The sequence below is a fragment of the Falco peregrinus genome, chromosome 7 (assembly GCF_023634155.1).
Source record: "Falco peregrinus isolate bFalPer1 chromosome 7, bFalPer1.pri, whole genome shotgun sequence".
In the NCBI taxonomy this organism is placed as follows: domain Eukaryota; kingdom Metazoa; phylum Chordata; class Aves; order Falconiformes; family Falconidae; genus Falco; species Falco peregrinus.
In genome coordinates, this window is record NC_073727.1 from 18,284,533 (window position 1) to 18,302,962 (window position 18,430).

Consider the following 18,430-nt stretch of genomic DNA (forward strand, 5'->3'; position numbering starts at 1 on the left):
GGGTCTCCAACATAAGAAGGACATGGACCTATTGGATTGAGACCAGAGGAGGGCCAAGAAGATGATCAGGGAGCTGGAGCACCTCCCCTATGGGACAGCGTGAGAGACTTGGGGTTATTCAGCCTGGAGAAGAGAAAGGAGACCTTATAGCACCTTCCAGTACCTAAAGGAGCCGGCAAGAAAGCTGAGGAGGAGTTTCTTACAAGGTGGAAGGTGTCCTTGCCCATGGCAAGGGGGTTGGAACTAGATGACCTTTGAAGGTGTCTTCCAACCCAAACCATTCTGTGATTTTATGATAGGGGTGTCACAAAAGCATGATCTTGTGGAGATGTAGGGGGATATTGAAAGCAACTGCATGCACACCCTGGGATGTATGGGAGCAAGGAAAAATGGTTTTCACCTCCCTACTCTTCTTCTGGGGATTTGGCTTTGCTTTCCGTCAGCTCTTCCTTTTTTTAGTTCACCCTTGACCTCCTGAACCCAAATCTACCATCCTTTTAACTCATTCCCTACACCATCAGAAAGACAGGCAAAATCCTGTGCCCCATACCTCCTCTACCCCCATTTCTCCCCACCTACTATGCCACATGCTTCCTACCTTGAAAGCCAAATCTGCCTTGGACCCTGGTCTCCAGGCTGCACTGGAAAGTACAGATCTTCTCAGTGGCTAGGAACCATGTCTCCAGGATGCTGCACTTGCTCATTTTGCTTTCAAACACTTTGGCAAATATTCAGATGGCTAGTTAACCCATCCTGGTCAAGCCAGCACAGACCATGAGTCATCTCCCATCTCCACTCTTACATCATGCAGAGCAAACATCTGAATATTAAAGAAGTAAGAACTTACACCTTAGAGGTAAAGCAGCAAGTTATTAAGAAAGCTGTGCAGATTAATTAAGGTTCTTCTCACATGGTTTCAGTTTGAGTGGGTGTTCTGGAAAATGTGTCAGTAAGAATGCATGACTGCACTTCTGCAGAGATTGCATTTGGTTTCATAATGCATTTAAATAAAAGTATGTGGAAATTGCCAGAAAGTCTCCCCAGGGTTGTGTACATTCCACTGCTCTGCCACACTTCAGTTCCTCAAATGCTAGTGCCATACTCCAAGAACAAGGCATTACAGCAGTCTGGAATTAACCATCTTGATTTGTGCTCGGGCTGCCAGGACTTCATTTCCACAGAAATTCTGTTGTATTATTAGAAATGCCATTTTTCTACTTAAAAAGTAATTTCTTACCATCTTAAAAGTGGTCAGTGCTGCAGGATCCTGTACCTGTTGCCTAAAGCCATTGTTTTACTCCCAGGTGCTCATGCAGTTCTCTTAAACAGGATCAAATGCTTTAGGGAGGTCCATAAACTAGAAATGAGTGCTTGTGCTCTCTCTTCTCCAGGGAGCCCTGAGAGAATGCTTTTTCACTTTTCTGGCTTTTCAAGGATAGTTTGACAAACAAAAAGGATTTTCTTTTTTTCCTCAAGGAACAGAATAAAATTATTTGGTATGTTTATGGATGGGATGCCCATTACTCCTTATTGCTTTCTCTTGGGAACCATTGTTGTATCACAGGACATACAGCAGGGTCATACCTGAGGTGCAGATTATCAGTTTGCAGGTGCCACGAGCATCACCCTCAGTTTTGCAGGTGTGCAAAGAGCACAGAACAAGTGAGATTAATGATACAGTTTTCATAAGGATCTGCCTGTACAGTGAACTGCACTGCCAACAGTCATAGTGAAACAAACGGTAGCTGACAGCACAGGTTCTCCGTCAGAGCAGAAGAAACCAGTGTCACTTCCTTGAGCCTGATTCTATACATGATATTTATTGATGTTGTTCTGACCCAGTGGCCTTGATACCAACAATACAAACCTTCCCCTTATCCAATGTGCATTGTTCTCTGCCTTCCTGGTTTCTTTGCTAGCTTTTAATTTCAAATCTACAGGTGTGGTTGAGTGTCACGGGCAGCCATGTGGCAGGAGAACTATTTATACCCATTTTCAGGCACTCCAGGGAAATAGATGAAACAAAGACCTTGACAAGAAACCTTCAGCTGGCTCAAGTTCCCACTGAAGCCAAGGAAGTATCTCAGCTCTCAGATAGGATCCAGCACTGTGTTATTTTTAAAATTTCAAAAAATGGTCCTGTTCTGTGCAATGATGGGCTCGAAATGTTTGTGCCTTTTTTTTTTTTTTTCCAAGGGAAATGAAGGACAAATGCAAAATCTCGAGTGTGTTAATAACCTGGTAGAAGAGGAGTGCTTGTTGAGTTATCTTACATTCAAAATCCTTCCCTATAATTTCTAGCCATTAGGGATTAATGTCCTCAGTATTAGACTATACATGATTACACAGTCACAGTCCCCTTCAAATTATGATCAGAAATTTTATCCCAGGAAAAGTCTTCCAATTTGGAGTGCCATCTCATTCTACCTTGATGCCTCAGCACTTCACTTGCTCTTTTTTGTTCTCCTCCTCCTCTCCCAGGTTATTCCAGGCGTAAGACATAGTTTACACAGATCACAGAAGAAATACTTACACATGGGGAAAGCTCTGCACCTTGCCTAATGAGCTGCATCTGGGGCTGGAGAAAGTCACCAACCCTCCATAAAGTCACTGCTTCCTCATGCTCAGTGTTGCAATGGTCACAGGAAAGGCCTGTTTCCAGTTCATCCAGTTTACCAGCAGACAGGACTGCTGGAGATTTTTTCATGCATTTCCATGCAGGGTGTGAAAATGCCAACAACTGCCAAAGTCTGAGCTAGGTCATTTTTATCACTATTTTAGTCATTAGCATTATTAAGATGAATCACCCATGATTTGGGATCTTCAATTTTGTGGCTTTTGGTGGAGTATGTCTTACATTAGATAAATCCAAATTACAAGTGGGGGTCCCTTCATCCTGCTTAAGATGTTTACAATTTAGAGCCTGCATTGGAGCCACTCAGGTAGCCAAGTGTCCTTTCTACAGTGTGATATTCTGGCAGGCTCATCCAGTGCTTGCTTCTCTCCATTGACTATAAAAGGAATGCAGAAGACTAGTTCAGATGGAGGGATCTCTACTGTCAGCCTCCAAAAGAGATGGGATGAAATCCATTCCAGCTGTCTAATCTATCCCCATCTTCTAGTTTTCCCTCAGGGTCAATGGAGATACAGGAAGACTTCAACCCTATCTAAGGTATGGGTTGGAAGAGACCTTAAAGACCATCTAGTTCCAATGCCCCTGCCATGGGCAGGGACACCTTCCACTAGACCAGGTTGCCCAAAGCTCCATCCAATCTGGCCTTGAATCAACAACCTTGAAACAGATGGCTGTTTCTGTTTCATCTAGGGCACAGAGATAAATCTGCTTCCCCCAAGCACTTGCACAGATTTGCAATGGCAATATAAATCAGCAGAATTTGATTGCAGTTGGGGTTTAGTGCTCCTTGAGCTAGCTGAAAACCTGACCTTATTTATAACAATATAAGGGGGGCGGGGGAAATGGAGTGTTCTGCTGAGAAATTTGAAAATTTCAGTGTTCTATCAACTGATACCATATAGACTTCAATATATTCTGTTTACAAATAGACACAGCAAAGCCAAGTGTCCAGAAGTATCTCCTGAATCTCTTCAAGATATTTTATGGCCCTAATATTGTATCAACTATCTAACACACGACTACACGCCCCTGTGTGGAGACACCTACTTTAAATGTTCGAATCTTTGAGCTCACTCCCACCCTCAGGCAGGATTCAGCTGCCTGGACACAATATCACTACAGATGTCCTGAAGCATCCAAGATATTAGCATGGGACAGAAATGTGTGGGATACTCAGTGTTTCCAAAGGGGCAAATAGAGACCAGGCAGCATATCCCATAACACAACACTAGATATCTGAATTTAGGCAGCTGAGTGTCTCCAGTGTGGGATAAATTGGGAGAGGTGCCACTGTGAGGTGGTCAGCAGGGAGCAGGCATCAGGTGAAGCCTGTGGCCACATCTGAGGCTTCACTTCTAGAAAACCCTGGGCTGATGGGGGGAAAGTTTAACAGAGACCAGTGGGACTGAAAAACCAAAATCTAATATGGGCTGTGGAGAAAGAACCGTCTTTCCAGGAAGGAAACCAGCTGAATTTCCAGCGCAGCCTAGGGACGGAGCATCCTTCACCGAGCAGAACGCCCCTCCGGTCCGGCTTTGCAGCTTGCGGAGCCCGTGAGCCGGTCCATGGCTCCCTCTTGCGGGACGACTTGCTGCGGAGGAAGGGACAGCAAGGCCCTTCTGGTGGGGCAGGGTTTGCTCGGGGGGAAAGGTAGGTGCCTGCTTCTTCGCTCATCTTCAGCATCGACCATTCACGTAGTAAATGCTTGTTGTTTGTTAATACATTTGGAGCGCAGGGACGGGTTTTGGTGTCTGAGATTGGATTGTAGGGACCGGAGCGAGCTGCTCACGTTCAGGATGGGTGTATAACTAACAAAGCTAACTTATGATGTTACATCATTTATATAACTTTAAAAAAACTTTGTAACTATAGTAATAACGGGAGCTCTGCTGCCTAGTGCACAGGTAAGCATCTTCCCTCGAGACACATTCAAGTTTCTAAAGCAGCATCCCACCGCAGGAGACCTTCCCCCAGTGCTTCATGCCTTGCTAATCAATGCTGCCTCATACAGTCAGAAAGCAGTAACCACACGATGTCATTTATTTATTTATTTTTAAATAAAACTAATTTTCAAAAGCTTGAAAATGCAGGATTTCAGAGAGTCTTGTGCTTTCTTTTTGCACACGAGAAGAACCTTTCCATGTAAAACTGTACCCTACTGCTAGCCCAGGTGAGAGTGTTGCTGCTTGCTCCCAAACAGTTATCCACAAGTAGAAATCTAATAAAGATCATCACAGTCTTTCCTTCCAAATGAATACTGTATATCTTCTCATGTACTTGTACACAGTACATACAGATGGTGGACAAGTAGCTCATTAGCTGGGCAATTCAAGCAAAATGCCTTAAGCATAGATAGTTAACTACATCCACTGCAGAAAATAAATGCATCCATTAAACTATCAATTATGCCATTCCTTATTTGGGTGCTCTAATTTTTATTTACATTTATAAACCATTTTCTTGATTTTTGTCCTAATTTCTAAAGAATTTTTCTGAAATGGATCATTGTTAATGGCAACAATAAATTCAGCATTGCATCACAAATTGGTGCACTTAAATAGTTTCTTTAAAAGGAAAGAGACATATTAGTAACGGTGTCAGAGCTCTAGCTATAAGGTTTTTAATATGAGCTCTGAGGCAAACAGGAACGGAGTTTAAAGGTGTCAGAATCTGTGACACAAGGCCAAAGGCAGGGGCAGTGGAGAACAATGTGGGATGAATTGGAGGTGGAGCAAAGCAGAGATGGGTTGAGCAGAAGAAAACATGCTCAGAAAGAGAAAGGGAATGGGGCAAACGGAGGCACAGCCACTCTGCCTCTATCCAGTCTGCAGGAGTGCCAGATGAAATGAGACATTCACGAATGAGGTGTAACAACAACTGTTTTTGGGAAAAATGCCTGATGGATTTCTGATAGAAAAATGTGTTATTGCTGGCAGAATACATGTCAGAGAAAGGTGATAAGCCAGAGCCAGGGCAAAACCCATGGCGCATTATCCACCACTTCCAGAAGGACACCAGGACAGCCTGATCCCCATCCCTCCACCACGGCCAGCCTGTGGGCAAGAGTAGGTTGAGCCAGACAGGAGTCTCCTGGTGGTTTGTCCATTGCCCTGCTAGCCCCAGCCCCCTGCTCTTATTGTGCCCACACCATTTCCCTGCCTCAGTCTTCCTCCAGCATGCTGGCTGGGGTGGGCATGGAGTTGAAGAGGAAGAAGGAAGGTTTCACCTCCTCTCTGACACCCTTGTCCATGACAACCTTGTGCTAACTACCAGTGAGGAAAGGACTGGGCACCCAGAGCTGGTGGTGGACCTTGCCTGCACTGGAGGGATGTCGTGCCTTCCTTGCAGAAGGTCTAGCTGCCATTATCAGCCAATACAGGCTTGTGGCTGGGGAAGGACTTCAGGAGCTGTAGTGCCAGCTGTGACTGAACTGAGCCCATGGGCTGCCTGCTCTTGACACTGTCCACCACCATTTCTGGGTACATACCCAAACCCCATCTCTGGCTGTGCTGCAGGAGGGGACCTGGTCCCTTCCCTGTGTTCTGCCGTGGGCTGCCATTCTCCCTCACAGCATCCCTGAGCCTGGCTCCCGCTCACACTGACGCTGCGGCTCACCCCACCCCACCCTGCATATTCATCCTGCAGCCTGGACTCCTCTCTGCAGCCAGGCCTTGGCCACCCTCTCCTCAGGTTGCCCCTTTCTCTCCATAGCTACAGCCTTGCTGAGGGGGTTGCTCAGACACACCTGGGGTGGTCCCCAAGGAGAAGACTTCCCCACCACCCAGGCTGGTGTTCCCGGTGGGGAGCTGCATCCTTCCACCCTGACCTCGTGGCGCAAGGGCAGCGCGTCTGACTCCAGATCAGAAGGTTGTGTGTTCAAATCACACCGGGGTCAGCCCTGGGGCACCACTGGCTGCCCTCTGTATTGCCCCTACTTTTCTGGGGGGCTGCCCTGCCTGTATCTGCAAGACATCGGCCAGCCCAGCTATAAGGGGGCACCTCAGGGGTGGCTGAGGGGAGGGGGAAATGTGATGCCCAGAGTTTTCCTTTCAGCTCCAGTTCAGGGGCTTGTCGTGGTGGGTATCCACAGCAGGTGACCTCATCAACAAGCAGAAAGAAGAGAAGTCTTCCTCTCTGAAGTGCTCCTGGAGAACCTGGACTTGTCCTCAGGCAACACTTGCCCAGGAGGCTAACATGAGGTGGTACAGTCAGTCCAGGGGATTTCTGGAGGGGGTCAGGGGCAATTACTCAATGAAAGACCATGGCAACAGGGAGACTTTCTGAAGAATAACATGAGAGGTTTTTTCAAGAAGATTAAGAAGGAGTGTCTAGGGACCTCTAATCTGGTCAGCATCAGTTCAGAGCCCACATGAAGGCGGTGGAAGAAATATTCCTGAAAGCCATGCCCAAATGGAGGAGGGACATGAAAATGACTGGAAACAGGGATCATGGATTTACCAACACCAGACCACTTTTTGCCAGCACGATAGGTTTTTTTGAAGAGATCATTTCCTCAGTGGTCAAGAGGAGACCAAGGAACACCATCTATCTTGAGTACGATTTGATCTCTGACAGGGCCTCCCAGACCTATCACTGTAGCAGGTCACAAAGAGCCTAAGCTGAATCGCAGGGCGGCTGGATTGTCCAGCTGATGTTCGTCACTGCTTGATGTTGCTTCGGATGTTCTTTGGTGTCCTTGTGATGGGTTCAGGGGAAGTTCTCCAGAATGAAGGACACAGGAAGCCTGCCAGGACCACAGGGGTGGTGAGGGGCCAGGGCCAGTGGCGCAATGGACAACGCGCCTGACTACGGATCAGGAGATTGCAGGTTCGACTCCTGCCTGGCTCGACACTTTTAGCCTGGGGAGGTTCCTTCTCTCTCTCCACGAAGGTTGCCTTCTTGCTGGCCATCATCCATCCTTGGGGCCTTCTGCTAGGCAAAACTGCTGAGGTGTCCTCTTGCCCTGCAGGAAGGAAAGAGTTCCTCCAGACCTTATGGTGGAGCTGGGCACCTTGTCTCATCACTCTCCTGCTTTCCTTACTGACACCCTTCTATTTCTGCTGCTGACTCTTGTTCTGTACTAGAATACTGCATGCAGCTTTGGGCCTCCCAGTATAAGGACAGTGATCAACTGGAACAAGGCCAGTTGAGAGCGATCAAAATGGTATGGTGTGGGAGCACTTGCTATATGAGGAGAAGCCATGGGAACTGGGTTTATTTGTCCTGGGGAAGAAGAGTTTTCAATGAGGACCTGGTAGCAACTCTCCTGTATCTATGAGGAGGTCCTCAAGCCAGGTGCCTCACAGTGTTTTATGATGAGAGGATGAAAGGCAATAGGTATAAATGGGAGGTTCTGGCCAAATATGAGGGAAGGGTGTTTTCCCAAATTTTGTGTCATTGATGAAGTTGGGAAAGAGAGAGGGATAAAAGGAGGGAGTGAGGAAGGGAGGGGGCTGCAACCAAGGCATGAGGAGAGGGGGTAAGCAGGTAAGTTTTCAGCTGGTTCAAAAGGGGCCTGGTGGGTGCCAGGGACAGTGACTGAGGTAGGGGAGACATCTCACCTGCCTAGCAAAAGACTCAGCAGCAATGCCTGGCTTATAAGGGTCGGGGTCAGGCCTGGATCTCCTGGGAGCTGTAGTGGCCAGCTTTGGGGTAGTCCCCATGAGGAGCACATCCCCACCACCCAGGTTGGGTCCATGCCTGGGGGCTGCATCCCTCCATGTCCATCTTGTAGCAAAAGGGCAGCACATCTTACTCCAGATCAGGCGGTTGTGTGGTTGAATCACGCCAGGGTAAAGATTCCCTATTTCTGCAGGGTACTGCTGGGGTGCTTCCTCCCCACGTGGCGGAACTTTGCTTTTGTCCTCTCTGATCACAGAATCATAGAATCACAGAATGGTTTGTGTTGGAAGGGACTTTTAAAGGATGTCTAGTCTAACCCCTCCTGCAATGAGCAGGAACGTCTTTAACTGAATCAGGTTGCTCAGACCCCTGTCCAACCTGACCTTGAATGTTTCTAGGGGCATCTACCACCTCCCTGGGCAACCTGGTCCAGTGTTTCACCACCCTAATAAGGAATTTCTTCCTTATATCTAGTCTGAATCTACCCTCTTTTAGTTTAAAACCATTAACCCTTGTCCTATTGCTACAGGCCCTACTAAAAAGTCTGCCCCCATCGTTCTTATAAGCCTCATTTCAGTATTAAAAGGCCCATCCTATCATGCAGGTTGTTAATGAAGGTGTTTAAGCGTGTTGGTATCAGTATCAACACCTGCAAACACTATAATTAACAAGACGCTTGATACATTTCCAACTGGTGATCCCAACACTTCAGGTCTTGTAGTCCAGATGGCTTTTCACCCACCTTCTTAACCTCTCCTTCAGACCATATATTCTCAATCTGGCTACAAGGAGACTCTTGGAGATTTTATTTAAAGCCTCACTTAAGTCAAGATAAAGAAGTGTTTCCTTCCCAGGTTCCATCAAGGCAGGCAGTTGGGTAGATCAGGTAGGACCATAGTAAATCTATGCTGGAAGTTTGCAACTACTCTTGTGTCCTTCATGTGTCCATTTTGCTCAAGTGATTCCTGATTTGGTCATCCTCTGCCATGAATAATCCACTGCCATAAGCTCTGTCAGAAGGGAAAGGGACATAAAATTGAGAGCAGACTTCATCTGTAAAGACAAGAAGAGAAGGCATTCGGTACCTCAAGCCTGCTCCACATCTGTTGCTATTTCCCTCCTTCCCTCACTCAGAAGGGGTCCCATATTTTCCTTAATTTTTCATTTGCTGCTAATGTGATTCTAAAAGCCATGTAGTTGACCTTCCACATCCCTACCAATCTCAGCTCCAGATGAGCTTTGGTTTTCCTGTGTCAGCACCGAAGTCTAACCATCAGATTGGGGGAATGGTTATCACCCTGTTTGATGCTTGTGGGACCACATCTGGAGTCTTCATACCATTTTGGGATCTCCAGGACATTTACAGACTGCAGTAAGTCCGGGAGATGGTCATCCAGATTAGAAGGTTGTGGAGTCCCTGATAAGGAGTGGCCTAGGTTTCTATAATACAGAGAAGAAGAGGTCAAGGATTATAATCTTGTTTCATACTATGTGTACCTACAGAGAAAGTGGAGCCAAGCTTTTCTTGTGGGTATCGAGGAACTCAACAAAAACAGATTACATCAAAAAAAGTGTCTGTTAGGAGATAGGAAAAAAAATGTCATACATCAGAGGTCATACATTAGGACAGGGTCCCAGAAAGCTTTTGGAGTTCCCGTCCTTGGAGACATTCAAAGCTCGACTAACAAAATGACCGAATGTCAAAGACTTCTGTGCTCTGTGCAGGGGATAAGATCACCTCCTTTCCAGGGATCTTGTAAAAGTCTAATTTTTTCTACATTTAACTAAAACCTCTTGCACAACCCCCTGCTCCTTTCACAAAGCCCATCCAGCGATGGGAAGCCCCCAGAGCTCCAGGAGGGCCAGGGCCAGTAGTGCAATGGACAATGTGTCTGACTACGGATCAGGAGATTGTAGGTTTGACTCCTGCCTGGCTCACCATTTTCCTGGCCTTAATACTGATGGTGACAGGGGACCTCTTTCTCCATGGTGGCCTGCCTTTGTCTGGTGTTTCTCCCTTCTTGCTGGGCCTACTGCACAGCAAAACCCTCCCTTGCCATCAGGGGAGGCTCTGACTGGATATACTGGCAAAAAAATTTCACCATCAGGATGGTAAATCACTGAGAGAGGGGCCCAGAGAGGCTGTGGACTCTACATCCTTGGAGCTCTTCAGGGTTCAAGCAGTCAAGGCACTGATATGAATGCCTTAAGTCAAGCAGAAATTTGGACTAGAGACCTCCACATGTCATTTCCAACCTGAATCACTCTATTATTCAATATGAAGTTCCTGTTCCCATACTCTTTTGCTCCCCACCAGGGACACCAGCCTGGGTGGTGGGAAGTCCTCTCCATAGGAACCACCCCAGGGGTGTCTGGGCAACCCCCCCAGCAAGGCTGTAGCTATGGAGAGAAAGATGCCCATGGACAGATTATCCCAGACCAATTGGACATCAAGCAAGATCTCACTACCCACAGCTCACCCACTCGGCCCTCTGTCAGCAGGCAAGAGTAAGTGGAGGACAAAACAGGTGGTCTTCAGCTGAACTCACCCCTCAGGTGGGCACAACAGCTCCAGAGAGTCATGAGCTGCTCCAGAGAGTCATGAGCTGCTCCAAGCCCTGCATTAGCTGGGAACTGTAGCCACACTTCTCATGGGGCAGGCAAGACTTCTCCTCCAACCCATCAGAGCAGCTGAGGGCTGTAGACCACCATCTGCCTTTGCTGCCTGGCCTCCTTGTGGGGGGACTCAGCACAGGAACCACTTCTCCTGGGTGCTGGGACCAGTAGGAGCAATACTGACCTCTCCCCCGTAGAGAGAAGGCAAGGCTGACATAGATGGGGGCTGTCATGGATGGGGCAGGAGGAAGCTAGGTGTGGTCTTGCTACTTCCCTTTGACCAGCAACACATCCAGGTGATACATAAACCATGGGGGGCGGGCACCAAGTGGGACCAGGGGCTTGGGCCAGTGGTGCAATAGACAATGTGCTTGACGATGGATCAGGAGACTGCAGGTTTGACTCCTGCCTGACTCTTGTGGAGGTGACGAGGGACAGCTGCCCTCATGAGGTCCTTCCAGGATTTTTGTCCATGTCTCTGGCATCAGCATCACAGGATCATCAAAGCTGCAAGCATGCCACCTGCTTCAAAGGCTATGATGCCTTAAGTCCTTTCTCAGCCCAGCCTAGTGACTTGCTAGACTGCTGGGCAGCAAGATTGCTCCTGAGGTCTCCAAGTATGTTTTCTTCATAAGCCCTGTGCAGAACTCCTCTCTGTCTTCCTTAGCATCACTGAGTGAAAGCTACCTGAAGCCTCACCATTAACTGTGGGTAAGGAGTGGGTGGAAAATGGTCTGGGACATTGGGCTTGAAGGGTTGTGGTCAGAGGCTGGAAGTGCTAATGGTGGTTAATTGCTCCCAGAGCTCCTCAGGGGTCAATGCGGACACTGATACTATTGGACACCTTCACTGACAGACTCAGTAATGGGGTAGGATTAATCCTACGTGAGTTCGTGGATGACACCAGTGTGGAGGGGAGCAGGTGACACTAGCAGGGATGACTAATTCAGAGTGACCTGGACAGGGTGAAGGAAGTTCAGCAAAGGCAAACAGAACATCCTGCATCTGGGATGGGATAACCCCATGCAGCACTACAGACTGGGGGTGACGGTCAAGAAAACAGCAGTGCAGAAAAAGGCACAGAGGGTCCTGGAGAATAACAACTTGAACAAGAGTCAGCTGTGTGCCCTTGCACCCATGAAGGCCAAGTGCATGCTGGGCTGCCTTCGTGAAGTCACCAGCTCAAAAGGAGGGATTATTGCCCAGCATCCAGCGCTTCTGAGACCATGATTGGGGGACTGTGTCTAAGACTGAGCTCCTCAGTACAAACAAGACACTGACAACATGCAGCAACTCCAGCTATGTCCTTTTCTATACTTTTCCACACCTCTTTGAGCTTTTCCCGTACTTAGTGTTTTTTAAAGCCTGCTGGCAGGCGTGCTTTTGCCTCATTCTGTCTGACATACCATGTATTCTCCTGAGCGACTGGTTTCAGCTGGGATAGAGTTAATTTTCTTCTTATTAGCTGGTGCAATGCTATGTTTTGGCTCTGATATTAGAACAATGTTGATAACGCACTGATGTTTTTAGTTGTTGCTGGGTGATGTTTATACTAAGTCAAGGGCTTTTTGGTTTCTTGGGCCCTGCCAGCAAGAAGGCTGGAGGAGCACAAGAAATTGGGAGGAGACACAGCCAGGACATCTGACCCCAACTGGCCAAAGAGGTATTCCATACCATGGGATGTCATACTCGGTATATAAACTGGCAGGGGTTGGCCAGGGCCTGGGGATGGTTGCTCAGGGACTGGCTGGGCATTGGTCAGCAGCTGGCAAGCAGTTGCGTTGTGCATCACCTATTTTCTTTCCTCCCTTCCCTTTGGATTTCATTCCCCTCCCCCTCTGTCTCCTTTTCATTATAACCCTTCTTGTTCTTACTGTTCTTTTATTTCAACTATTAATTTGTTTTATCTCAGCCCTGAGTTTTGCATTCTTTTACGATTCTCCTCCCCATCCCTCTGGGTGAGAGGAAGCAAGCAAGCGGCTGTGTGGCGCTTTATTACTATCTGGGATTTAACTGCAACAGCAATCCTTATTTCTAAAAGAAGGCTGCCAAGTCGTAGCAGTGAGGGGTCTGAGATGCCTGGCTGCTGCATCCCTCCACCCTGACCCACGGGCAGCGTGTCTGCACCCGGATCACAAGGCTGGGTGTCTGAATCACACAGAGGCCAGGCTTGGATCAGCCCTGCAGGCAGGTGGCCTCTGTGCTTTCCATGGGGCTCACTGATGGTGCACACAGAACTTTGTGAGACACTGACAGTCAGCAGCAAGACCAATGTGAGCCTCAGAGTACATAACATGCCAGGACAGCCTGAGAGTGCTGGGTCTGTCCAGGCTACAGGGCAGCAGTTCAGGAGGCATCTTCACTCTGCCGTGGGATCAGCAGAAGGCACCGAGATGGGACAATAGCCAGGAGGAGGAAGGCCCTTGAGGTGGGAGAGCAGGAGGAACCTCCCCAAGCTAAAAGTGTCGAGCCAGGCAGGAGTCGAACCTGCAATCTCCTGATCCGTAGTCAGGCGCGTTGTCCATTGCGCCACTGGCCCTGGCCCCTCACCACCCCTGTGGTCCTGGCAGGCTTCCTGTGTCCTTCATTCTGGAGAACTTCCCCTGAACCCATCACAAGGACACCAAAGAACATCCGAAGCAACATCAAGCAGTGACGAACATCAGCTGGACAATCCAGCCGCCCTGCGATTCAGCTTAGGCTCTTTGTGACCTGCTACAGTGATAGGTCTGGGAGGCCCTGTCAGAGATCAAATCGTACTCAAGATAGATGGTGTTCCTTGGTCTCCTCTTGACCACTGAGGAAATGATCTCTTCAAAGAAACCTATCGTGCTGGCAAAAAGTGGTCTGGTGTTGGTAAATCCATGATCCCTGTTTCCAGTCATTTTCATGTCCCTCCTCCATTTGGGCATGGCTTTCAGGAATATTTCTTCCACTGCCTTCATGTGGGCTCTGAACTGATGCTGACCAGATTAGAGGTCCCTAGACACTCCTTCTTAATCTTCTTGAAAAAACCTCTCATGTTATTCTTCAGAAAGTCTCCCTGTTGCCATGGTCTTTCATTGAGTAATTGCCCCTGACCCCCTCCAGAAATCCCCTGGACTGACTGTACCACCTCATGTTAGCCTCCTGGGCAAGTGTTGCCTGAGGACAAGTCCAAGACCCCCAGGAATGACTAAGCATGCAGTTATGAAGCTTCTTGCAGTTTCCTAGGGAACTCTTCTTTCTGCTTCTTGATGTGGCGCCCTCAGTAAGTTTGCAGATGACACCAAACTTGGCAGGAGTCTTGATCTGCTCAAGGGTAGCAAGGTTTCTACAGAGGGATCTGGGCAGGCTGGACCGATGGGCCAAGGCCAATTGTATGAGGTTCAACCAGGCTCAGTGTCGGGTCCTGCACTTGGGTCACACCAGCTCCACGCAGTGCTGCAGGCTGGGGAAGGGCAGCTGGAAAGCTGCCTGACGGGAAAGGACATGGGGGTGCTGGTTAACAGCCAGCTGAATATGAGCTGGCAGTATGCCTAGGTGGCCCAGAAGGCCTGTATCAGAAATAGCATGGCCAGCAGGACCAGGGCAGCGACCATCTCCCTGCACTCGGCACTGGTGAGGCTGCATCTCAAATCCTGGGTTTAGTTTTGGGCCCCTCACTGCAAGAAAGACCTTGAGGTGCTGGAGCGTGTCCAGAGACAGGCAACGGAGCTGGGGAAGGATCTGGAGCACCAGTGTGTTGAGGAACAACTGAGGGAACTGGGGTTGTTTAGCTTGGAGAAAAGGAGGCTCGGGGGGACCTTGCTCTCTACAACTGCCTAAAAGGAGACTGCAGCGGGGTGGGGGGGTGTCAGTCTCTTCTCCCAGATAACAAGCGACAGGACAAGAGGAAGCAACCTCAAGTTGCACCAGGGGAGGTTTAGATTGGGTATTAGGACAAATGTCTTCACTGAAAGGGTTGTCAAGCATTGGATCAGGCTGCCCAGGGAGGTGGTGGAATCACCATCCCCAGAAGTGCTTAAAAAACACATAGATGCAGTTCTTAGGGCCATGGTTTAGCGGTCACCTTTGCAGTGCTGGGTTAACAGTTGCACTTGATCTTGAAGGCCTTTCCCAACCCAAATGATTCTATGAAAGTGTGGCAGATATTTACCACAACATGCCCCTGCACTGGTCTCCACTCTGGTCAACATGCCCCTGCACTGGTCTCTACTCTGGTCATGACCCATAATCACTCAACTGGACCCACTCCAACTGGCTGAAAGGAAGGCTCTGGGTGTCATGTTTCCCCCACAGTCCATTCCCAAGGTGCCCCCTATAGTAGGCCAATACCTTGCTCAGGCAGGGCAGCCCCCCAGAAAAGTAGGGGCAATACAGAGGGCGGCCAGTGGTGCCCCAGGGCTGACCCCGGTGTGATTTGAACACACAACCTTCTGATCTGGAGTCAGACGCGCTGCCCTTGCGCCACGAGGTCAGGGTGGAAGGATGCAGCTCCCCACCGGGAACACCAGCCTGGGTGGTGGGGAAGTCTTCTCCATGGGGACCACCCCAGGTGTGTCTGAGCAACCCCAAGAGAAGGACTATGGGAGGCAGAGAAGACAGGATCACCCACTGAGGAGAGGCCAGCCAAGTTGTGCCGGTAGTGCAGTGACCTGGCTGGAGGGTGAAAGTCCAGGGATGGGTGGAACAGAGGTGCAGAGATAACAGCATGGGTCCGGGATATGTGGGGCAGTTGAACTCAAAGCACACTCCATCCTCCTGTTGGGGGGGAGGTGGCCTTGCCCAGGCTGTGCAAAAGGCATAAGGATCCCTCCTGCCACAGGACTTGAGGTGGGTGCCGTGCATCTCCCAGGTGAACCAGGCCTCTCTCCCCAGGGGAGGTAGCGGGACACCATCCCTCCTGCCCCTCCAGAGACACCACGCTCAAAAACCTGTTTCTCCTAGGAGAGGCCCTGCAGGGCTGCTCTGGGCATTGGTCATGTTTTGGCCTCCCTCCTCTGAAGTACCTCATTTAGAGCCCTCCTTTCAGGCTTACAAGGCAACTGACAGAGGTGTTCCCCCTCCTTTGTCAGACAAATCAAAAATTCCCTTCTCTCAAAGAACAGCCCATGGCCTTAAAATCCAGGATGACATGTGGGAAAGATACTTCCTAGCCCTGACCTTGTGGCGCAATGGTAGCGCATCTGACTCCAGATCAGAAGGCTGTGTGTTCAAGTCACACCGGGGTCAGGATGTCCTATGTCCGTTGGGTAGCACTGTGAGGTGGCCTGTCTCACAGGCACTTGTTTTTGCCCTCCCACTCTGTACCCCATAGCACTGAAGAAGGGCAGTAAAGGAACCATGGCAGAGTGGTCTTTCGTTGCTGGACCAGTCTTGAGAAGTATCTGGATAGCTTCAGACTTCCCTCATCCTATGTCTGTAATGATGACAGGATTAGTGGACATTCCAGCTGTGGCTCCACATCTGGGTACCACTTTTGGTCCCAGTTCCTCTCCAGAAAGGCAAAGACAGCTGACTACAGCTAAGGACTTCCACAAAAAGCCCAGCCTGTAGCCTCCTGATCCATAGCAGGGAACATTATCCGTTGCAGTGGTGACCCTTGCAAGCCCGTGGCAACATATTCTCTTGCTGCTATTTGTGGGTTTTTTGCCTTCCATCTTATCTCTGTGCACTCTGAGAAAAGTCCAGGTCCATCTGCTCTATGCCCTGCTGTTAGGTGGTTGAAGGTTGGGGTAAAATCCCTTTGCATGTTCTTCCTCAGGGTGAATAAACACAATTCTTTCCAACTCCCCTCACATCTCAAGAACCCACATCTCCCACCACCTTGGTGGCTCTCAGTGGACTTGCTTCACTATGTCAGTGTTTTTTGTTGAGTCTGTTGAAACACTTAGCTGTGGGGAACCAGAACCAAGCTGTCAGGACTAGCCGTCAGGATCTTTAACTCTCTACTTATTCTTTTCCTGGTTCCCTATGCATCTTCTGAAGAGATGGACAGAGGGTATAGAGGGCTGGGGAAAAAGGAAAAAGAAACTGTGGGAAAGACCTTATATGAGTTGTACTTCTTTAAAACTAGTTGAACTCTTTTAAGAGCTCTTTAAAGGTGAATTTTAAAAGACGTAAACAGTGGGCATAATGAAAAGAGGCAATGAAACAATGAGAAAGGCAAGAAAAGAGCCGAGGGAAAGAAAGTAATTTCTCCAGCTGTACCCACATCAGGGGTGCACCCTCCCGCAGCAGGTCCAGGCTGCTATGCCTGTGCCAGGATCAGGGATTTAGGAGGAAGTAAAGTCCCACGGTTCTGCATCCTACACACAGAGGAGGGCATTGACCCAGAAATCCAGGGACTCTTCTAACAAGGCAGCCTTGAGCTCACACCTCGAATTCAAGCATTCCTGATATTTTGGACAACACCTGAATGGTGACATCTGAACACAGTACTGGACCGACATCTTCGGAAGCTCATGTAGCAGTTTAGCCAGTGAGGAAGATCAGCTAAGGGTATCTGGTAGATGGAGTATAATTTCCATGGATTCGTGGGTGGTGGGATTGCATGTGGGCTTTGGCAATACTGCTGGCTTGAGAGGGCCGAGAGCTTATTCTGCCTGGAGACAGGCTGTCCTGTCCAACTGCCCAGCCCTGGAAGACCCCCTTTCTGCCCATAGCTTGCCTGACACCATCCACAGGTGTCTTGGGTGATGGAAACAGAGGGAAAAACATACAACCTCTAGGCTCAGACCAACCCACAGCTGGGCATCATAGCTCTAGGGAGCCCTGGGGATGGCCTAATCCTGACATTGCCTGGGAATCACAGCTACAGACAGAAGGCCGAAGAATCTGACAAACCAAGGAGGGCAAGGTCCTCAGGGTGCTTCCACTGTTCCCAACCCTGTGCCAAAAAACTAAACGTGGCTCCTTCTGTGATTCCCGTTCTCACTTATCTGATGAACATAGACCTGGGGGCCCCTGTCCCATGTCCCAAAACCCCTGGTATGTCACCGGTAGGTTGAATGAGCAGATTTAATCGGTGGCTGCCCTCCAGATGTCGCTACCTCACCGTTGTTTGATGTTCTTGGCTCTTCTAAAAACAAATAAGGAGAGCACCCGAAGGCAGAGGGGAGATGTCTCTTGACCGTGAACCACATGCACAGAGCTGTAAGATGGGAAAAACATGCCAACCCCTGTATGTGCTGAGTGCATCCACTCAGCTGCGACCACTGCTGAACCAGGGGCAAGATTTATACCACCTCTTTGTCTCTGTAATGTGATTTTCTGCCCCTTTGACTTCTCTGAATGGAAAGAAACCCACCTATTTCCTTTTGCAGATCTTCCACAGCTAAAAAAACCAACCCCAAACAGTATAGTACAGGTTGCCAGATGCTTTTGCTGGGAGTGCTAGCACACTGTCGAAAGAATGCTAACTGGTAAGAAGTATCATCCTGGTATACTCCTGGTTAGAAGTATTATTTTCACTGCAGCCAATGAGAACAGGTTTTACATTTCATAAAAAATGCTAAAATGATTCTCACTCTTCAATGGGCTGAACTTTTAAGACTTTTTAAAGTGTTTTTTTTA

General features: G+C 48.8%; 5 non-coding genes across 5 annotated transcripts; 3 read left to right on the forward strand and 2 right to left on the reverse strand.

The window, feature by feature from the left end:
- Positions 1-6,458: 6,458 nt before the first annotated feature.
- On the forward strand, positions 6,459-6,530 carry TRNAW-CCA (transfer RNA tryptophan (anticodon CCA)). The gene has a single exon. It is a non-coding gene; the product is annotated as a tRNA-Trp (tRNA).
- Positions 6,531-7,410: 880 nt separating this feature from the next.
- Positions 7,411-7,483, forward strand: TRNAR-ACG (transfer RNA arginine (anticodon ACG)). The gene has a single exon. It is a non-coding gene; the product is annotated as a tRNA-Arg (tRNA).
- Positions 7,484-13,339: 5,856 nt separating this feature from the next.
- On the reverse strand, positions 13,340-13,412 carry TRNAR-ACG (transfer RNA arginine (anticodon ACG)). Its single transcript has one exon. It is a non-coding gene; the product is annotated as a tRNA-Arg (tRNA).
- A 1,848-nt stretch (positions 13,413-15,260) lies between these two features.
- Positions 15,261-15,332, reverse strand: TRNAW-CCA (transfer RNA tryptophan (anticodon CCA)). Its single transcript has one exon. It is a non-coding gene; the product is annotated as a tRNA-Trp (tRNA).
- A 683-nt stretch (positions 15,333-16,015) lies between these two features.
- Positions 16,016-16,087, forward strand: TRNAW-CCA (transfer RNA tryptophan (anticodon CCA)). The gene has a single exon. It is a non-coding gene; the product is annotated as a tRNA-Trp (tRNA).
- Positions 16,088-18,430: the final 2,343 nt, after the last annotated feature.